A 19,951-nucleotide genomic window follows, 5' to 3' on the forward strand; every position below is an offset into this window, starting at 1 on the left:
TTTTTGTAGTGAGAAATGACCTGAGACTTTATCCCATAGACAAGCTCTGATTTTCTATGCGCCCGTGGAAAGTATGTGTTGTTAAGTACAAGCCATCACCTCTAGTGAGTAACCCGCTATACATTCAGCTTAGGAACTCATTGTACTGTGGATGGAATGAATAATTTTTGAAGACTTGTAATAGAAGGCAGTCCCTATAAAATGTAAGTCATCATCAGATTAAATCCAGGGCATGCTGATAGCTGCTGACACAGTGTGCTGTCAGGATGTCCCCAGTGCCATGTAGGTGGTGAGTGGTCCTAAGGACAGAGATGACAGAGAATGCACTGGTCACATTCTGGCATCCCCAGATTTCCTGTGGTCATCCCCACTCCCAGCAACCTGTACAGCAAGACCCAACAGAGGCAAGGTATTGAGAAAGGGTGGCTAAATATATCCCAGTCCCTGCCCACGTCTCCTAGAGAAAAAACACGCTTTTAATTATTAGAAATGTGATAGAACTATCCATCATATATTAAAATTTGCAAAATAACACAAGAAGCATTTCTTGTGGTTCTATTTCTTTTTTTATAAGATTTTATTTATTTATTTTTAGAGAGAGGGGAAGGGAGGGAGAAAGAGAGAGAGAGAAATATCAATGTGTGGTTGCCTCTTATGTGGCCTCCACTGGGGACCTGGCCCATAACCAGGCATGCGTCCTGACTGGGAATTGAACCTGTGACCCTTTGGTTCGCAGCCCATGCTCAATCCACTGAGCTTCACCAGCGAGGGCTTATTTCTGTTTTATACCATTTAATATTTTCCATTTATTTTATTAAAATAGAAATTTAAAAAAATGCCATTATCTTACCTAAATAATTCACCTAAAACCATGGTACTAAGCACTCCGAGATTCAGTGGATAAGCCTCAGGTCTGGGCTTGCCTCCACTGACCCTTAAATTGTGTAGGGCATTTCTCTAATCTTTTGGCTAGAACCAGCAAGGATGTCAGGATAATGCAAATCTTTTTCTTTTTAAAGGGTTAACTTTTGAGCCTTAGAAGCCTTGTGAGAGTAAAGAGGGATTTTTAAGATGTAGCATTAGCAGCTGCTGCTCTGGTCCAGGGACATCCCAATTAGATAAAAGATTCATTTGATGTTCTTCAAACATTAAATCACTTCCATCCTTGATGATACTGATGGCAAAATAATTATTTAAACCAAAATTAGGCTGGCAAGAATAAATGAGCACTGGATATGATGAGTTTATTTAAAAGGACTTTGTTTCAATTCAAAAGTCCTCCAAACTAAGTCTGTCTAACCTGTTCAATATGATACTGGTTCAAAATTCTTTTCCAGTGTAGCCAATTTTCTATTCTCTGTACCATTCTTTAGCTAATCATTGGATAGAATTTACAGCCCTAACAGCATTGGTATACTCATTTGACACTGGTGTTAGTAGCTACACATGACTTAGTAATAATCGTAGAATATCTGAACCAAAGCATAGTATTTGTGATATTTAACTTTACATTAATCTTATATTTTGCAGTTCTTGTTGCTGTTTCTTGTTTCCAAACACCTTATACACCATTATAAATCAATCTCCACACTTTATTAAACAGCAGAGAGTAATAAAGAAGGTCACAACTTATAGAGGAGTTCCTTGGAGGTTTGTAACATTGTGATTTAAATCTCAGAAAGATTTAATCAAAATCTGAATTAATCCCTGGGGGAAAAGATGCTCTATAGATTCTATTGATGGGCACAAAGCAGCTGATTTCTTTTCATTGGTCTCTGTTAACATGTTGAAGAAGGGGAACAGCTTTTCTGGGATAAAGATAGTAGGATTTTCTTGGTGGGGGGTAGATAACATGCAAGGACCTTTGTGTCGAGTTTCTAGCCTTTCATCCGGAATGGCCTGTTCTATTCTCACGGTGGCATTATCAGTTCTCCTAGTGCTTAGTTAAGTTAAATGTCCTCCACCTTCCTGCTCACCTAAATATATTCCGTGTGATTCCAGTAATTCTGCAAGGTCCCGAAAGCTCCACTGCACGCGAGCATGGGAACATGTGGGTCACATGAGCTGGTTTCCAGGGCTTCTGTCGTAATCAGGTGACTGCCCTGGGCACATTTTCAGGGGCTCTGGAAACTGGCAGGCGGAAATGATCAGAAAGTGCTGGTATTTCTAGGACAAGGTTCTACTGAAAAGCCTAACATTTTCCATGACAGGGATGTAGGACAAGAGGCCATCACCTTCCCCTGTGTCTCTTTTTTGTTCTTAGTCTGTAGAAATGTCACCCTATCATCCCTTTTAGCTCAAAAACCATTACTGAACATCAACTGACTTAGAGAAGGGGCAAAGTGGAATTAATTAATTGAAGAAAGTGAGGGAACTTTTAGAGGAGAAAACCAAATGATACTATAATATTTTCATGATTAAATTAAATGAGCATAATTATGCAAGCACATATGCACACCAAGGCATTATTATAATCAAGAACCTTAAAATATTACATTGTTTCAAATTTATGCATATAGCACTTACAGAAGGCAAGTAGCTAGTGTGATATTTGAATTTGTATATTGACCATTTTCATATATTAATTTCTAGTAGGAAGAAGCTGAATTATTAGGAAAAGCCCTGGGGTGATTTAGAAAAAATATTGTGCTTCTGCTCGTTTTGGAACATCAGGGGCACTTAGCAACATTATCTTTTTTTTTTCCCCACATAGTTTTCTGTGATGGATTTTCAACAAGATGACATCCAAGTGAAAACCGAAATTAAATGGGAAGGAAAGAATGTTAAGTGGTAAAATCCTAAATAGCTTATTAGACTACATAATTGGAGGGAATTTATTTTTGCTGCTGTTCGGAGCTATAGTCAAGCTTCCCTTTAACAATGCTAATTGATGAAAAAAGTGGCTTTAGTGCTGCAGTTACCACGCAGGCCCCTCCAGGAAGTCATTTCAGGGGGTTCACAGGCACTTTCCTTTGTTTGACTTCGGTGTTACCGGAAACCAAGTCCTGTCCTCGTTCATGTCGTGGCTTTCTCGTTTTGTTCCAACCAGGTCTATTTTTCTCCAATTGGAGCTTCTCAGTGCGCCTGAAAGACTTGCAAGAAAACGAGGCTGTGTTTATTCTCGTTTAACCATTTAACAGGTTTTCACCTTGATGGCTGTACTCTTCAACCGAATGACTAATGTTTCGTAGTGCTTGGAGGTAGTGCCCTCCGTGAGTGTTTTGCTGTTCGTTGGCAGGAATATGTGTGTGCTCTCACAGAATAATTATTAATTGTTCTACTTCTTAGAGAAGCAGAAGTTAGTAAGCTGGTCACACAGTCTGTGGTATGGCCGTGTTCCTTTCATGTCAGGTAACTTCACGATCAAGTGCAATGCATGGCCTAATCGAGAACCTTAATTTTCCTCCCGTTACCTGGTTACACAAAAGAAACATTCTGGTACCTGTTCCTTGAGCTGCCTGTCCTAGGGTCTACAATTGCATTTCAGAGGGTCCAACAGGAAAACAGGAGGAGGAAAAGCAAAAATCGGAGTTCACCACCCAATGATTGGAGTTGGTGTCTGAGGGTGGCAGGACCTGAATGTTGGGGCTAATGTTTTGCATTTTAATGACAGATATGGTGGCACACAAAGGGAGTGCCAGTGCATGTACCTGATGAATGGAACATTCATAAAATGCTCCCAAGGGTCTCTTTGTCACATGGCGCCAGGATCTCATGGAGGCACCTTCTTCTATGGCACACTGTGGCAAGGACTAACTCTGGAAAGATCAGCTGTAGGACAGGGAAGGGATAAATAGAAGGTTAACCAAACACATTTGAACTTCAGGTACAAAAGCACAGTTTGGGCGAAGATTTTCCAAAGTTTCTTATTTGCCTTTCATGCCCACTCACGCTACAGGATTATAAAAACAAAAGAGGTGATTATACAGCGAGGGCAGCAGAGATGTGAAGCAGAGAACGTACCTTACAGAGCAGGTGGGAGTGTGTGTGTGTGTGCATGCGTGTGTGTACTTCTGTGTCAGCTAGACAGCAATTGGCTCTTACCAACCTGGTGTTTGCTCAGAGGAGTTGATTAAAACCCATAAGTGGGGCCTAGGAGTGAGTGTCTAGCGCTCCGTGTCTGTGGTCATCCTAAGACCTGACTGCAGAAAGGCTGGTGAATACATCTGACAAACAGCACTAGACACTCACAGCCCAGTGCACGGCTGGCCTGTTGGGGTAGTGTCCTTGTTGGATCTGGCATCAATAGTAGAAAAAAGAGGGCGCAGTTCCTGAGAGGGAAATATCTGGGCTCTATTCCCACTGCAGTGGGCAAGCTTAACGAGGTCAGTTAAAATTGTGAAGTGGGAAAGAGGGGAAGTTGGTCATGGACTTTGGTCTTTGGAATTCTATGAACCTGAAATAAATAGCCTAGGGCTTGTGGGCCACACAGTGAGAGAAAAATGCCCCAGAAATAACAGGTTTAACAAGGTCTGCAAAACGGGCATTGTCACAGACTGCTTTAAATATGTTTACAAATTGTAATCAGAAAACACTTAAAATAAACACATGAGTGCTACAATAATAGAATAGAACCCCGTATATACACTTCCTAGATTTATGAGATCTTAACACTTACCCTGTATGCCTGAGATCGCCCCTACCACAAATCACATAGCCATCTCTTTTTTCTCCTTCCTTCCTCAGTTGTGACTGGTCTTTTGTGGCTGACATGTGTTATTCCCATCCATTATATTTTTCTTTTTACTACATATCCATACCACCAAAAGTAAGGCGCAATATTATTTTGTGTCTCTTACAAATTTACATAATGTTTTCTTACTGTATGTATCCTTGCAATTTGCCAGTGGTGCCTTTTAATGCAAATGCAATTAGAACAATTCAGCCTTGGTGTAAGCCAGAAGGAACTCCTTTCCAGGTGTTTGTAAGTTGCCTTAGCAGCTGCTTAAACTGTCCCAGCTAATCATTCTTCACAGCGATCCTGACATGCATTTTAGTTTGCGATTTATCACTTTAGCTCATGGTTAAGTGCATTTACCCAATATCTTTAAAAGTGTTCCACCTTTGACCCACCCTCATCTTGCTTATCGAGTGGCTATAAAGATATTGCAAGGGAACAGTAGGCCATAAAATCACAGCATAAAATGGAAACCCATGCCTAGGAAGTTATTTTTCTCTTACAAAAGACTGAATTCTTTTAGTTTTCTTCTTTGTGAAATCAGAGATTTTCACTACACTTCTAACCTTCTCATTCCCACAGACCAGAGGATGGCTGTGCCCTCTCCGGAGAGGACATTGGGGAGTCCCAGCACTGAAGAAATTATTTCTTGTAATAGTAACCGATTAAACTAGTTACCAGCTGGGGAGCATGTTTCAGCACTTAAGTTAATTGAACTGTTGCAAACTATATATGATTCTAAATTGTTTCAGTATTCCAAAGCACTTCATGCGTGCAGATAAAAATGAAAAAAAGAATTACCAAATCGCTTTGAAATGTGCAAATCAGGCCCACAGCGCTGACATTTAGATCTGTGGCTCGATAACTCGGCAGTAGGCACTTTGAAAAACTTTGTGGGCTTTTTCTTCTTCTTCTTTTGCTGAGCTCTCCTTTGAACCCCCTGCGAGATTCAGTAAGTGGAAGTCAGGCTGCAGTCAGAAGAGGAGCACTCTGCATCAGGGTTTTCCTCCCAATTTGCCCAGAAAATCATCTCTTTGATTCATTTCACCGGCCAAGTAAGAAAGGCATTGTTGAAGGGAGGTCGAGCTGAATAGAGGAAATGCGGTATTTTACTCGGAAAATCTGGCTGGAACCTGGTGTGTGAGCCTGTCTGGAGGGCGTGGCTCTCCTTGAGGTGGTGGGTTTCCTGTATTTGGACCACTGCGTACAGTCAGTGAATGTTCGCGTTCAAGGGGGAGGTGGTTCTGAAGCATGTCTGGATGGCGGAAGACACTTCTCCCCAGTCTGATATGTCCCTTCTTCTCCCTATCTCCTGTATCACCCAACAACTATATAGATGACACTTTATATCCAGAACTTTCTGTTGCTCTGAACTTTCCAACCCTCTACATAGACAAGGCCAAGGGCTGGGATCGAATGGGTTTTCCGAGAGGCTTGGATGGGCTGTGCACCTCTTGGCAACTTAACAGACCATCACGAGCAACAAGTTACACAAGATGGCAGAAATTCCTGTATTCCTCTCAGGTCCCCCTGCCCACTTCCAAAGGAAACCTAAGAATGAAATAAAGCGAAATACCATATCTGTCGTCTTCATGAACGCTATTTGAGAGAGGATAAATAAAACTCAAAGAATTGCAGAATTAATGTCAGGATGAGAGACTTGAGGACACAAACAGGGATTCTCAGGGCCACCTGGGGCTTCAGGTCACACGCGGACAGTGTCTAGCATGTAGGCCAGCATTGTTGTTTCAGTGACACCACAAGTGGCCAGGCACCTCACACTGTCAGAACGCAAGCCAGCAACACACGCACTAGGACAAACTCATGAGAACAAACTGAGTCCATAAGGACAACATGGATATTGATGGAGAAGTCAGGTGGGGCCCAAAAGGGAGGCAGACTCAATCTTACTACAAATTAGTGTGAGCTGAGAGGTCCAGGGCAGAGTCCTTTCTCCAAAACGTCTCTCCCATAGTGATTTATATGTATTTATAGTTAAGCTGAAAATACCCCGGAGAAAGGGAAGAAACTATAGCCATTCCCAGCTCTGACCCACTGGTACTCAGGTAATTTCAAGAGGTAAACTAGTCATGTTAGGGCAGAAGTGAGAGAAATCTGGTTACCCATGTCCTCACTGTCTGGAAGAAAGCAGGAAGGACAATGACACTGGGTGACAGAAGGACATAGAGTGAATGTGCGGTCAACTTCACTGTCATGCTGAAGTTTGAGTCGGCTCCCAGAAGATGTAATACTCATATTCTCATAACCTCAGAACTTTCTTTCTTACTCATTTATACGTTCTTTAAACTTGCTAGACCTAGAGGGGAAATATTATGCAGTTCCTACCTTTAAAGAAACTCCTAATCCAATTTGGAGGCATATATATAGAGATATATATATATGTAGTCTGTCCAGGGGGTATCCAGCCACGCAATATGAAAATAGAGACATTTATTGAAGAAGAGACAAGATACAAGAAACACCATACATAGGACGATGACACCTCAGTCCCTTCAAATTAGGCACCCTGGGACCTCACACAGTTCTCCCAGTCACCATCAGCTGCTCCATCATATTTTCCTGAATCTCACTGATGGTCTGAAATCTCTTCCCTTTCAAGGGTACTTTTAGTTTTGGGAAAAGCCAGAAGTCACAGGGCACCAAATCTGGGCTGAAGGGAGGCTAAGTCACTTGGGTGATGTGATGTTTCTCCAAAAAACTCCATGAGATGTGGTGCATGAATGGGTGTGTTGTTGTGACGAAGCTGCCAATCACCATTTGTCCATAGCTGAGAACTTCTGAATTAACCAACTAGTTTCCATGGAGGAATGTTCAAGCTTAATGCAAAGTTTGATGCAGATTCGTTGCTCTACTCATTTGGTCATTTTGAATGTGACAGCCACACAGTACACATGCTCACTCAATGGTGCCCACTGCTCCCACTGACTAGTGCAGTGAAGTTGTCATTGTTCGCACATGTGCATTCTAGTCCATTGCCCTTTGCTGCCAGGTTACATCAACGTTGTGCAAACCATTCTTGTTATATTAACAATGGCTGGGCTTTATCTGGACAGACCTCATAGTGTTAGACAAACTTTAGAAAAATATCTGCTGTGTCACAGACACTGTTTTAGTTACAAAGTGGCAAAAATGAATTAATGAGAGACCCTGTCCTCAAGCAATTTGCAGTCTAGTATATGCACACAATGTGATGAATGTATAACTTAAGAAATGTCCCAAGATCTGTGGGAACAAATGCACTGTTCAGAAAGGACAATGGACAGAGAAGGCTCTGTGGGATCTTCATAGCCTGAACTGATCCTTGATATGTGGGACTAGGCAGTGGGAGAAGCTAAAATGGTAAAACTCTTATTTTCCCTGGATCTCTTTTGGAATTGGGAGCATTCAAGATGATTTCCCTAATGTCTGCCATTTTCCACTGACTTAGTTCAAGTGTTACTTTCTCTACAAAAACTCTCCTGACCTCTCCCCTCACTTTCTGCCCCAGATTTCTAGAACTGACACCTTCATTTTTGTGCCTTCTGCACATTCATCTATTGTAAAAATGATAATGTATTCTGATTTATTAATTTACCTTTGTTTTGCCCTTTGAGTGTGCGAGGATGCTGGCTGGCTGACTGGATGGATGGATGGATGAAAATTGACAGGATTTTTATTTTTGGCGAAACTAATCCCCAAATGCCCTGGCTCTGAATTGTCTCTGGAATATCATTCTTCTCAAGATCACAAGTGAGTGGAAAGTTATGATTCATGAGTTGGGAAAGTGATTCCTCAAGCCTTCTCTGAGAAACTGGGTGTAAGAACACTCATGTGGTGGCATTTCTCCCCTCATGGGTCATGAAAAGAACTACCCCTGACACACAGTTTTACTGGCAGAAATGTGATTTCTTCCTTTGTGAGTAGTTTTCACAAGCTCACTCCACCTGGTCCATGCAAACATGGGCTGTCTGTCCTGAAAGCCTGACAGTTTCTTTCTCAACAGGCTAGGCTGGGGGAAGCTCTCTGCTGCTTGTTGCTTCTAAACATCTTTTGCTTTTCTTTCCCAGCTACATGGTTTTGATTTTGGATCCCTTGGATTACGCATCACCCAGAACAACCATTTTGGTTTTTTACCCAATTAGGAACCTGGGCCAGGCAAGGGGGCTGCTGATGACTGGGTCATAGAGCTGTCTTACGCAGAAGCTGGCCATTACTTTAACAATCTGGTTATAGTTTTAGGGGAACTTCTCTGGAGGAAGAGAATTTCTGCGGATCCTAAGGATTTAGGGAAGCTTGATTCTTAGGACAAAAGTCTTACCTGAGCTCAAATGGATGAAGGTAGGGGAGATTTGCTCACGTGTTCCAAATATCTGTCCAAAAAGGCTCATTTTTGCTATTCCTTTAGCCAAATGAATTGTCATATCATGTGCATTTCTTACCCAGAAATCTATTTATCAAGAAAGAGAGGACTGTTGTCTCCCAATTTCTGCTTTCCAGGTGACTGATATTAATTAGTTTGCAGCCAGAACAATTTATCTCTAGCTGAAACCAAAGCAGATGAAAATGCTGCTGTTCAGTGAGATTTCTTTTCTTGAAACGATGAATGGGAGGAAGATACTTATCTGGGAGAACAGGTTTCAGGTGGAGCTTCCATCAGCAGTACTTTGAAATGCATTCTTAGGCTTTGGCTAATCTGGGTAAAGAATAAAAATAGCATGTCATATTTTGACTAGATTAACTCATTTCCCACAGAAGAGGCTGAGTCCCCTGCACAGTGATAGACTTTGAGAGTAGAAAGCACTGACTTCTTTAATAACTCTGGAGCTAGCTCTCAATTATTGGAATTTCTTGAAAGATAACACTGCTTTTCCCAAAGCTGTGGCTCAACTTTGAATTCATCTGAGTCCCCCAGTACAGAGAACAAATATTTTAAATCAATACCTGCTGCCCATTTTATTAATGATCACTCCCCTAAAACTGTCCCTTCTGAGTAGTGTGCACACAGAGTCAGCCATGAAACCCCAGGTTGACAAAGTGAGAAATAACGAAGACAACCTGACCATGAAGTGACTGTCTACCCTACCCGCGTGACCCTAGGCATTTCCCTTCTTTACATCTCCTGGCCCCATTTTCTTCAATATAAAACAGAAAAATAAGGCCCATTTTTTGCAAGGGGTATGAGCATCCTCCCTTCCCTTCTTAGTGGCTCAGATGGGCAATTAAAATGTCTTTCAAAAAAAATGGAAATTTATGGTGAAAACTGAGGTCAGAAGATACATTTTTTCAATTTTATATACACACACACACACACACACACAGAGTTCCCATACACTATTGCAGACTGTAAAGCTAAAGAAACAAAAACAAACAAGCAAGCACAATAACCTCACAAAACCTCTGACCTAGGTTGGAATTAGAAGTTCTGAGTTCTAGTTCTGACTTTAATATGGGCCACTTGTAGGTATTGGGTTGACCAAAAAGTTTGTTTAGTTTTCACCATAAAAGACACATTTTTTTTTCATTTTCACTAATAACTTTATTGATTTGGATATTTTGAGTATGTCAGCTCTCTCCCATGTGGTGTAATGTTGATTATTCTCAATGTCTCGATTTGATCGCTGTCAACTTCAACCAGTCTACGTGACTGTGGAGCATCGTCCAGCGATAAATCGCCAGTATGAAACTTTGCAAACCACTGTTGACATATTCAATCAGTCACAGCACCTTCTCCACAACACTGCACAAATCTCTTTTTGTGTTTCAGTTGCATTTTTGCCAATTTTGATAAGTTTTTCAAAGTGCATGCTGATGTGACAGCTGACAAATTTGTGTTGAATGAAGTTAAAGACTACTAAGCGCCACTAGAATCATCGTACAGAAAAACCAAACGAACCTTTTGGCCAATGTAATACTTTGCCAATGTGCCTTACCTCCCCAGGCACCACTATTCATTCACATCGCTTAAGTGAAGGGGGAAGATAGCTTCCAATTCTAACGTGCTATGGAACCAGAAAAATATACTCAGTTCATTGACTTCTTACCTTATTCTTTATACTCTAGCTGCAGCTACATAGTCTCCTTCATTCGTTTCTTTTCCTTTCATTGTTTCTTTCATGCTGTTTGCTTTAACCATCTCTTCTTTATGCATGCCCTCCTTGAGATGTGTCATTAACCACAATAACATCGATTTCCCAAGCACCATGGAGGATGACTTCCAAATCAGTTTCTCCAGCCCAAGTCACCCTCCCATGCTTCTGACTCATAGGCCTGCTTCTGGACATTGTCACTTGAGTTTCCCCTGGAAATTTAAAAACAGTATGTTCAAAACTGAACACGTACTCTAACTCCCTAAAGTCCTACTTACTCCCTAAAATCACTCTTCAGAGATTGTCATCAACTGAAACTGCCCTGGCCAAAACTTTGGAATTATCCTAAATCTTCCTTCCTTTTTACCACCACATCTAATTCACCAAATCTAAGATTACTAAGTCATATTTATTCTACTTCTTTCAAAACGCTCAAACTGATCCGTGTTCATTCTCATTATTCTAATTACAGTGAATTCTACTATATCTTTGATTTAATGGTCAAAATATTGCTTCTAAAACCCTCATTTTATCCTACCTGCTCTCACTTAGAGCCCAAGGTGATTTCACATGGCTCTCTGGAAATAAAGGCAAAGTTGTTAGCATTGAATATGCGTTCATCTAAGAATGGTCCCTACCCTTCCCCCCCAACATTATTTTTCACTGTGCTCTCAGCCCTGTTGCTACCCTGTCCTATATAGCTCTACTCTTACTTCATCCTCGGAACATAGCCTGCTCTACCATATTTCTGAAACTTTGTAAAAGTTATTCCCTCTGCATGGAATGCCCTCCCTCTCCTCTTATCAGAAAGGCCCTGGTCTTTTCACTTGAACCTATGCTTTGGGGAAAGACACAGTTAAGATAAAATCCCAGACCTAGTACTTATAAGCTCTGTAATGTTTAAGCAGGTTACTTATGTTCTCTAAATTTCAGTTATATCTCCATTAAAATGGAAATACCAGTACCTGCTACAAAATGTTTTTCTAAAGACTAAATAGGATGCATTTAGCATGGTATCTGCCACATAGGAACACTCAATAATTGTTTACAGTATTTGTCCTTATGACTAGACTCTAAGCTCCTGCTTCTGTCTCTCAACCACACTTCTCTAGATTCTGAGCTGGAATTTAAGCTCTATGATATCAGGGACAGAGTCTATTTTGTTCACATTTATGTTGCATTTGTCACTGTGCCTGACACAGAAGGCCCTCCATAAAACTTTTGTCATTTCCATCAAGATTTAACTCAGACACTGGTTCTTCTAAGAAGCTTTTATTAAACTTCTCTAATCTTCTCTCAGCACTGGTTAAATATTTCTCTTAAGTAATAGACTCTGCTTCTACATTATTGGAATAATTTCTCTTTCTTCTCTAGATGCATGAGCTTCTGGAGGACAAAGACTGTCATTTATGTCTTTGAATCCCCACACCTTTCTCAGATCCCTATAGCAGTGCTCAAGGAAAGCTTTTGGAAGGAATGAATGAATGAGTGAGTGAATTAATCAATTCTCTCTTCCTCTCATGTCTTTCTCTGTTTGCTTTCCTCTTGCCCCATTTGCCTTCAGTTTATAAAAATCAGATAGAGAATGTGAGAACCAATGGATGTCAGGCAGGTGAGACCACTCCTTCACCCCAGAGTAAGCCTTGAAGATAGCCCCCTGGTGGTCTGCTAAAATAATCATATTGAGAGTGGCACCTGGATGGAAAAGTTTCTTCCATCTCTTCCATCATTGGAACTTTGGAAAAGCTATCCTAGGAGCAAGGTCACGAGAATAGCTCAGGCAAGGTGCTGGGACCTGAGTGGACCTCCCTGAAGGAAGTAGGGAAAGCTGGTGTGTAGGTAAGAGTCCACTGTCTGACTCTGTCCACAGGGGTTTACGTAAGAGTCAGGGAGGCTGTGAGTTTCTAAGTTCCCAGGCAAGAATGGCTAGAGATAGCCTGAAGGGAAGAGGAGGACTTCTCTACTCTGTTCTGTGGGCCATGGCCTCCAAACCACCTTGTCGGCAAAAAGGCGAAAAGCAGAGCTGACCCTGATAGGCATGGAAATGAAAATCAGGGAAGGATTCTTTCAGCACGTACAGGACCGGTGCCAAGGAGTTAACATTTGGAAACCTCCGCTCAGTGCCAGGTCGTTGTTTGAAAAGCAGCAGATCTTGAAGCAAATGCCAGTGAGGTACAGAGGGGAAGAAGTGAGGACAAGGACTCCAGGAATTAGCTATTCAAGAATGTTCAAGAAACCTGATAGCTCTTTTCCTTGTCAAAAGGAAAAAAAAGAGAAAAAGGACATTCAAAGGGGCATTCATGGAAGCAGGTTGCTCAGGGTTTTCAGGGAATTGGGAGGGCAGATGCTACAAGGTTACTGGAGTCAGTGTCAAATGCGAGAACAAAGTGGCAGTGACACCAGCTAAGAAATGACTAAGCACTCAAGGGCTGGAGTAGCGCATAGATGGATCCAAATGCCAAGTGAAGCAGTTGTCTCCGCTCATTTGAATATTTCTGAAGAGGTGATGAAAAATCACAGGAGAAATGGGACCTCTTGTCTTCTGGAATATTCCAAGATGAGCAGATAATATTGCCTCACTGTGTTAAGCTCTGCTGGTGACTGTCCACCTTCCTCTTTAGTCACTGTCTCTGGAGTGTCCGATGGAAGTTTTGGGAGCGCTGCACACCAAGGTTCCATCTGATCTGGGGCCTTTAGTCTGAAGGAATCTCTTATTTGCAGCGTGGGACTTCCTCTCCCCCAGGAACTTGCTCAAAGTTTCCAGTTCAAGGGCATGGTTTGACACTCAAGCAATTAAGCTTTCGTTTTATGCAGAACTTCCTTCTTCCTCCCATTTCCGTTTTGCCTTTTTCATCAGTGTTTCTGTCTTTTGGAGAGCCTGAAGGATTAAGGTCTCAGGAATATGGTAAAGTGAAGGGAGAAAAGTTAGAGAAGGCGACATTTGTATTAGGGATTTTATTCTCTCCCAGGAGCGTTTGCGTGTAGAGTCATTGAGTAAATGTTTGGCACAGAGTAGATTCCTGATAAATACTCCAGGCCTTCCCTCCCCCTCTCCTGTTTCAGCTTTCTCTTTCCTTGGCTCCTCTTCAATTTGCTTTATTAAGAAGGATACATATTTCTTTGAAAAGAATTATTGATAATGCTGAAAGCTCACTTATGAAATGCCTCTTTGATACAGACTGTGTAGTAGGTGTTTCTGTGATCTCAGCTATGCCTCATGGCCACACAGAATGGAGGGACAACTCTACCCACTCTATAGACTAGGAAACGCAAAGGGAGTTGCTGACCCCGTAGCTAAAAAGGGATGAAACTGGAAAAATTCAGGTTTTCCACACTCCGAACCCATTATTATTTTTTTAAGCCTGCACCCAAGGACATTTTTTCATTACTTTTAGAGAGAAAAGAAGGGAGAGAGAGGAAACATCAATATGAGAAAGAGACCTCAACTGTTTTCCTCCCACATGTGCCTGGACCAGACCAAGGATTGTACGCACAAGGATTGAACCCACATCCTAGGTATATGCCCCGACTGGGAATTGAACCCACAACCTTTTGGTTACAGGATGACTCTCCAACCAACTGAGCCACACCAGCTGGGGTAAACCCATGTTTTCTTTACATGCTGTGTTTCTCTCCTGGGCCATGCAAGTGTGGCTTTCTTGGAGCAAGCCTGTGTTACTGATGTGGCACGGGGGGCAGGGCCGGTTAAGTGGGAGGGTTAGGTTTGAGTGGCCCTCCCCAAGGCATGCTCCATTTCACTCCCCCTGCTTAAACTGCATCTAATCATGCCACCCATTGGGTCGAGCACTTATCTCTGGTAACAGGAACTCACCTACCCCCTATATCTTTGTCCTTTAGGAGCCTGGGGTCTCAATTAGCTAATTTAAAATAAACTTATCTGGGCTAATAGTTCTTATCCAAATCAGTGACTATTTTTTTTGGGGGGGTCCTGAAAACAGAGTCAAAGATGGGAATATCAGTTGGTAAAATGTTGCTGGGAGAAATAAATTTTTGAAGTAGACAAAACTTCATTTTCTCTCAAATCTCAGAGTAGCAGTCACTCATTCTACCTACACCTGGCCGTGCCTTGCTCACAAAAGCCCCCACTGAAAAACCACCACCATGTTTTGAGATCTGAGCCTCTAATTTCCTGAGTCATCAGCTCCACTTAAGAATAACTTTCCCTGATTTCTAAAAATACTTATTAAGCACCTACTATGTGCTGAGCTCTAAGTAGGAGATCTAGTGGAGAATAACTCAAGGCCCTGGAGAGGTTCTGTGCTACTGCACATTTTCTCTCTAGTTTCCTCTCTCATGGACGTTTTTATAGCCTGTTGAACATTTGGTATCAAATAGGTAAAGGGAAAAAGAATAAGAGAAAAAAGGGATATTAGTTTTAAACTGCTCATTTAGAATTACTAGTTTCAATCAATGACAATTTTAAGATATTAAATCCATTCTGGAGTAACTTGTCAAAAAAAAAAAAAGAAAGAAAAGGTGCTATTACTGATATTCTCCAAGGTTTTTCTAATAAGATCAGGGTCAGTGATGGGAAATAAGCTAGAAGATGAATAAGTTGTCAGAATGCAATTGAGTTCCAAGGAGTCACCGCAACTTCCCAGGAAATGCAGAATGAGCAACTTTTTTTCTGAGACAATGACAGGGCGGCTTTTGTGAAACTAGCCCAGGAAACCACTGCTGATTTCTCCTCAGATAAAACCATGTTGGACCCTCCTGGTACCTAACCTATTGGAAAGCATTTATTAGCATTCTCCTCTGAGTTAAGGGAAAGAGGCAGCCATGTGAACCCTCTTTGCTCCTCTGATTCTGCATGTATTTCTGTTTTGTCAAAAAGCCTTGATAGACTCTCCACCAGACCCTGGCTCCATCAGTCACTTCCTAGCTGTGTGACTCTCAGCAAGCTTGTCACTCCTCTGAGCTCCAACTTCTTCATCTTGAAAATTGGAACCATGGTCCTGGCCATGTGGCTCAGTGGACTGAGCACTGGTTTGTGAGCTGAAAGGTCACAGTTCCAATTCCAGTTCTGGGCACGTATCTGGGTTGTGGGCCAGGTCCCCAGTGGAGGGTGTGTAAGAGGGAACCATTCGATTTCACTCATGTTTCTCTAACTCTCTTTCTCCTTCCCTTCCCTTTTCTCTAAAAATAAATAAATAAAATCTTCAAAAAAAATAAAGTGGGAGTCATATTACTAGTGGCTAATAATAACCACCACCATCAGCTAGGTGATTATTTTCTTTGTTTGAGCACTGCAAGGTCTGAGATTTAGCCCCTCTTTTGATGCTCACAGTTCCACCCATCCATAGCTACTATTATCCAGAATCACGGTCACAGTTCAGAAAGCACTAGAGGTGACATTTTTTAAAAATCATGGTTATCTTTTTATTTTAATTGCAAATGACTGTGCAACTTCTGCGATAACCATCTCTGCCAGGAGGAGCTTTTCTTTCTGTAATAAATGGCGTACTTGGGGAAGGCTTCTGCTCTCCAGTAGACAGTGCTGCCTCTGACTCCCACCAGTCCTCTGAGGACAGCAGGAGGGTGAGTCATGTAAATGACTGAAAATATGTACTAGCTAGAGCATGTAGACTCCTTGCGTGGAACAGTGATTTCTTGCTGAATGTAGAGAGGAAGATAGAAGTAGAGATACGAAATGATAGACAGGGATTTCATAGGCCTCATTCAGCACTCTTGAAAGTGAAGCAGGAAATCAATGTCCTCAAGTATGACCCTGATTCTGTGACCTGCTCTATGACTCGACCCTCAAGTTCCCAGCTTTGCAGAACCCAGGGGATTCATGAGTTTTGTTTTCTGTAGATTCTGGTGGGTTCTCCTTATGACAGGGCTCTGCTCTCCAGAGAACTCATTCTTCTTGTAGAACGAGGGAAAGGTCCCTTTTGTTCTGCCATCTCTTCTCTCCATCCCTGCTGGCCTCCAGTCCTTTCTCTGTTTCACTCTTGCTATAGGATCTGTGAGAAAAGAAAAATCAATTCTCTGGTTAAGGTCAGCCAGTAAAATTTGCTCCTAGTCCCCTAACCATGGCCTGATGAATCCAGTCACATTTCTCCCAGTTACAATTCACTAAAGCCTCCTAATAGTGTTTATCATGCCTTCCTCCCTACTGGCCCCTCAGCAGCCACCTTTCCCGATCACTTTTAAACCTCCTTGGAGGGAGCTAATTCTGACTTTTTGTTGTCCGGATCATTCAGGGAGGTAAATTGATTTCAGAGAGGGCAGTGGAGGGCTCAGAAAACAAAGCTGTAAGTTTTAAGTCACCTTAGGTATTCCATGCACTGTTTGCAGCAAATTATTAGAGTAGGAAAGAGCAGCCTCAGATGGCAATGACCAGCAAAGGCTTGAGATATCTACCTCTTGGGCTTCACCTGGTCCCTGGGACTTCACTGGCACCTGGTGGCATCTTTGAAATCATCCATTCATTTCCTGAAGGCCATGGGTGAGAAACATTTTATGAGCCTCTAGGCCATGCAAAGTAATGTGGCTGCAGAGGAGAAACAGTGCCAGCTTGTTGCTCACAGGCTAAGAGGGGAGAGACAAGCAAGCTAGTGAGGTCTCTGGAATAAAGACGATGAGTCTAGGAGTACTCACTTGCTTTCCAAAGGCAAGCGGAGCCTCTGTTCTACCCACGGGGTGGAGGCGGTTTGAAAGTCACAGATGAGTTAATCAGGGAAAGAAGCAGAGGAAGATAATGTTCTTGGACATCACACAGATCTATACTGAATTTCCATATCTACCATGTATTAGCAGTGTTACCTTACACGAATTACACATCCTCTCAAAATTCAGCTTCCTGAGCTCTTAGATAGATGTTGCCTGCTTTGCAGGGGCTTTGTGACAATTAGCAAAACATATGTAAGCTCAAGACTCATGTTTAACACTGAGTGGATACTCCATATATGGAGATTATTTTTATCATTTCTGTGTATGATAATTATCTGTTTTACATCATAATGTAAACAAATGTAAACTTATGAAGGATCAACTCAATGATAATTAGAAGTAGAGCCTGACCCATTGAGACAATAGGTATAGGGGAAAGAAGTAGGAACCCTGGCGGGAGCCAGGCTTTGTAGCTTGCATTAAGGTGTAGAGATTATCTTCTTGAACAGGGTGGGAGTCATTGAAGGTTGGCCACTTTTTAGGAAAGGTTGTGTGGAAGCAACTAGACCTCCAGATGACGGTAATGATGTGGCCCTTCCTGTTGTCAGCTGTCTGATCCTGGCTCACAGAGCCTTGGATCGTTTGCCACCTAACAATGGAAAATAAAAACGCAGGCACTGCTTTGCCTGTGAAGAAGTCTCAGCAATTTTTCTGAGAGTAAAACATTCTCTGTGAAATTTTTGAATATTTCTCCCTGTCACTCTGAAATGCCCTGAATTTCAAGCAGCTATAATGTTGCTGACTCACTTCTGGTTTCATAAGGATCTGGGTTAAGTTGTCATATGTTATAAATCTCTAGTTTACAGAATCTCTCTCCTGCTGTAAGGCAGACCTGAAAGTGTGTTGAAGGAATTCAAGGTGGGCTAAACAAAAGTTGAGCTTCAAAAGTGTCCTGTAATTTTGTTATTTTTTTTTTTTTTAGTAAAAGGAGACCTATAATGTTTTTACAGAGTCATTATTTAATTTTTGTCTTAAGAAGGAAGTGTCAAGGAGTGGAATTCCAAGATGTATATCTATGTAAGACTGATTGTATTTAATATAAATTTCCCAGAGCTTCTTTTAATTCTTTATGAAATCTCTCCACATCATTCATGACAAACATATGTCAGATCTCTAATGGGAGGCAAATTTCTCTTTATAGGATTTTGGCTTGACTTTGTCTATCACCGACAGAGACAGCTAGGAACTTTGGGAAACTGGGAACCCATGCCTATGTGTTAAACAAGAAATGCAAAGATTGGCAATAAACAGGAAGAGAAGTAGGCTGGGTTGAAGACACATATGGTTTATGTCATAGTTTCCCCCTCCCTTTCCCCCCAGGAACCAGCCTACAGAATAAACTCTGTGGGATTTGAATATGATTTGCAAGCCAACTCATATCAGGGCTCCTTTTTCCTAGTGAGGATAAACTAGCCTATGTCTTTGCATAAGCTCCTCACTTCTACTAGAATACATGGAGGATGGATGGATGGATGGCCTAGAACAGCAGCCCTTGCCTGAAAACATCGCTCCTTAACCCAGTGTTATACTTAATTTTTTTTTTACCTTTAAAAAGGATGTTTTCTGTGAAAGCTTTGGCCTTGACTAATGTTACTAATTTCGTTGAGATTTTTACTACTTCTCTTTGTGGGCTTAACCCTCCTTGGCCTAAAGCCAATGTCAAGAAAAGCAACACGCAATAACTACTTCAACTTATATCTCCTGATCAGGAAATTAAACCTCTGCCTTTTGCCAAGCCACAGTTTCCTATGGGAAGGGATGCTGACTCAGGAAACAGGCAAGGCTGTATGTATATGCAAATATGTAATTTACCTCTTGCACTGATTTCATTAGACAACAGGTCTATGGTGTCTGAGAAGTTGTCAAATACTCAGGCTTAATTTTACATAATTATACAATATAGAATGACATTATCTCTGTTTCCTTATTACTGTACTACTTCTCTTTCCTTCACTAGAAATGTAAGCTCCACAGGGCAAAGGTTTTGAGGGTTTTGTTAACTGGCGTACACTCATCACCTAGAACAGTGCTTGGTAGAAACTTACTAAATATTTGAATAAATGAATGAATAACTACAAAGTTAAAACTTCCTACTTCATTTCTTTCCTGTCTTTGCTTCACAGGTGCTTCTGTTCTCTCCTCTGGGGAGGACTCGGTGTCACCTACAATGAAAGGACTCACAGTCCTTTTTCAAGATCATGCTATTTTATCACGAGTGCTACAATTTTCATGCCCATTCTTTCTCACTGACTGTGACTGATTTCGTGTCAACCTTTTTATATTTTTCACACACCTTGTAATGCTGGTGTTGCTTTTAGCACACGCCTATTTTTCTTAAATTACTTTCTCATGTGCATATACTTACGTCTAAAATTTTACTAAACTTAATTTTCTGTTTTATTTTGTTCCTCACAAACTATATTGTATTTTCTTTGCACTTCCTCATTTGCTCTTCTCATATGTAATTGTTTCCTTTCAGGGCACCAAATAG

Source organism: Desmodus rotundus, chromosome 4 (genome assembly GCF_022682495.2).
Source record: "Desmodus rotundus isolate HL8 chromosome 4, HLdesRot8A.1, whole genome shotgun sequence".
Classification (NCBI taxonomy): domain Eukaryota; kingdom Metazoa; phylum Chordata; class Mammalia; order Chiroptera; family Phyllostomidae; genus Desmodus; species Desmodus rotundus.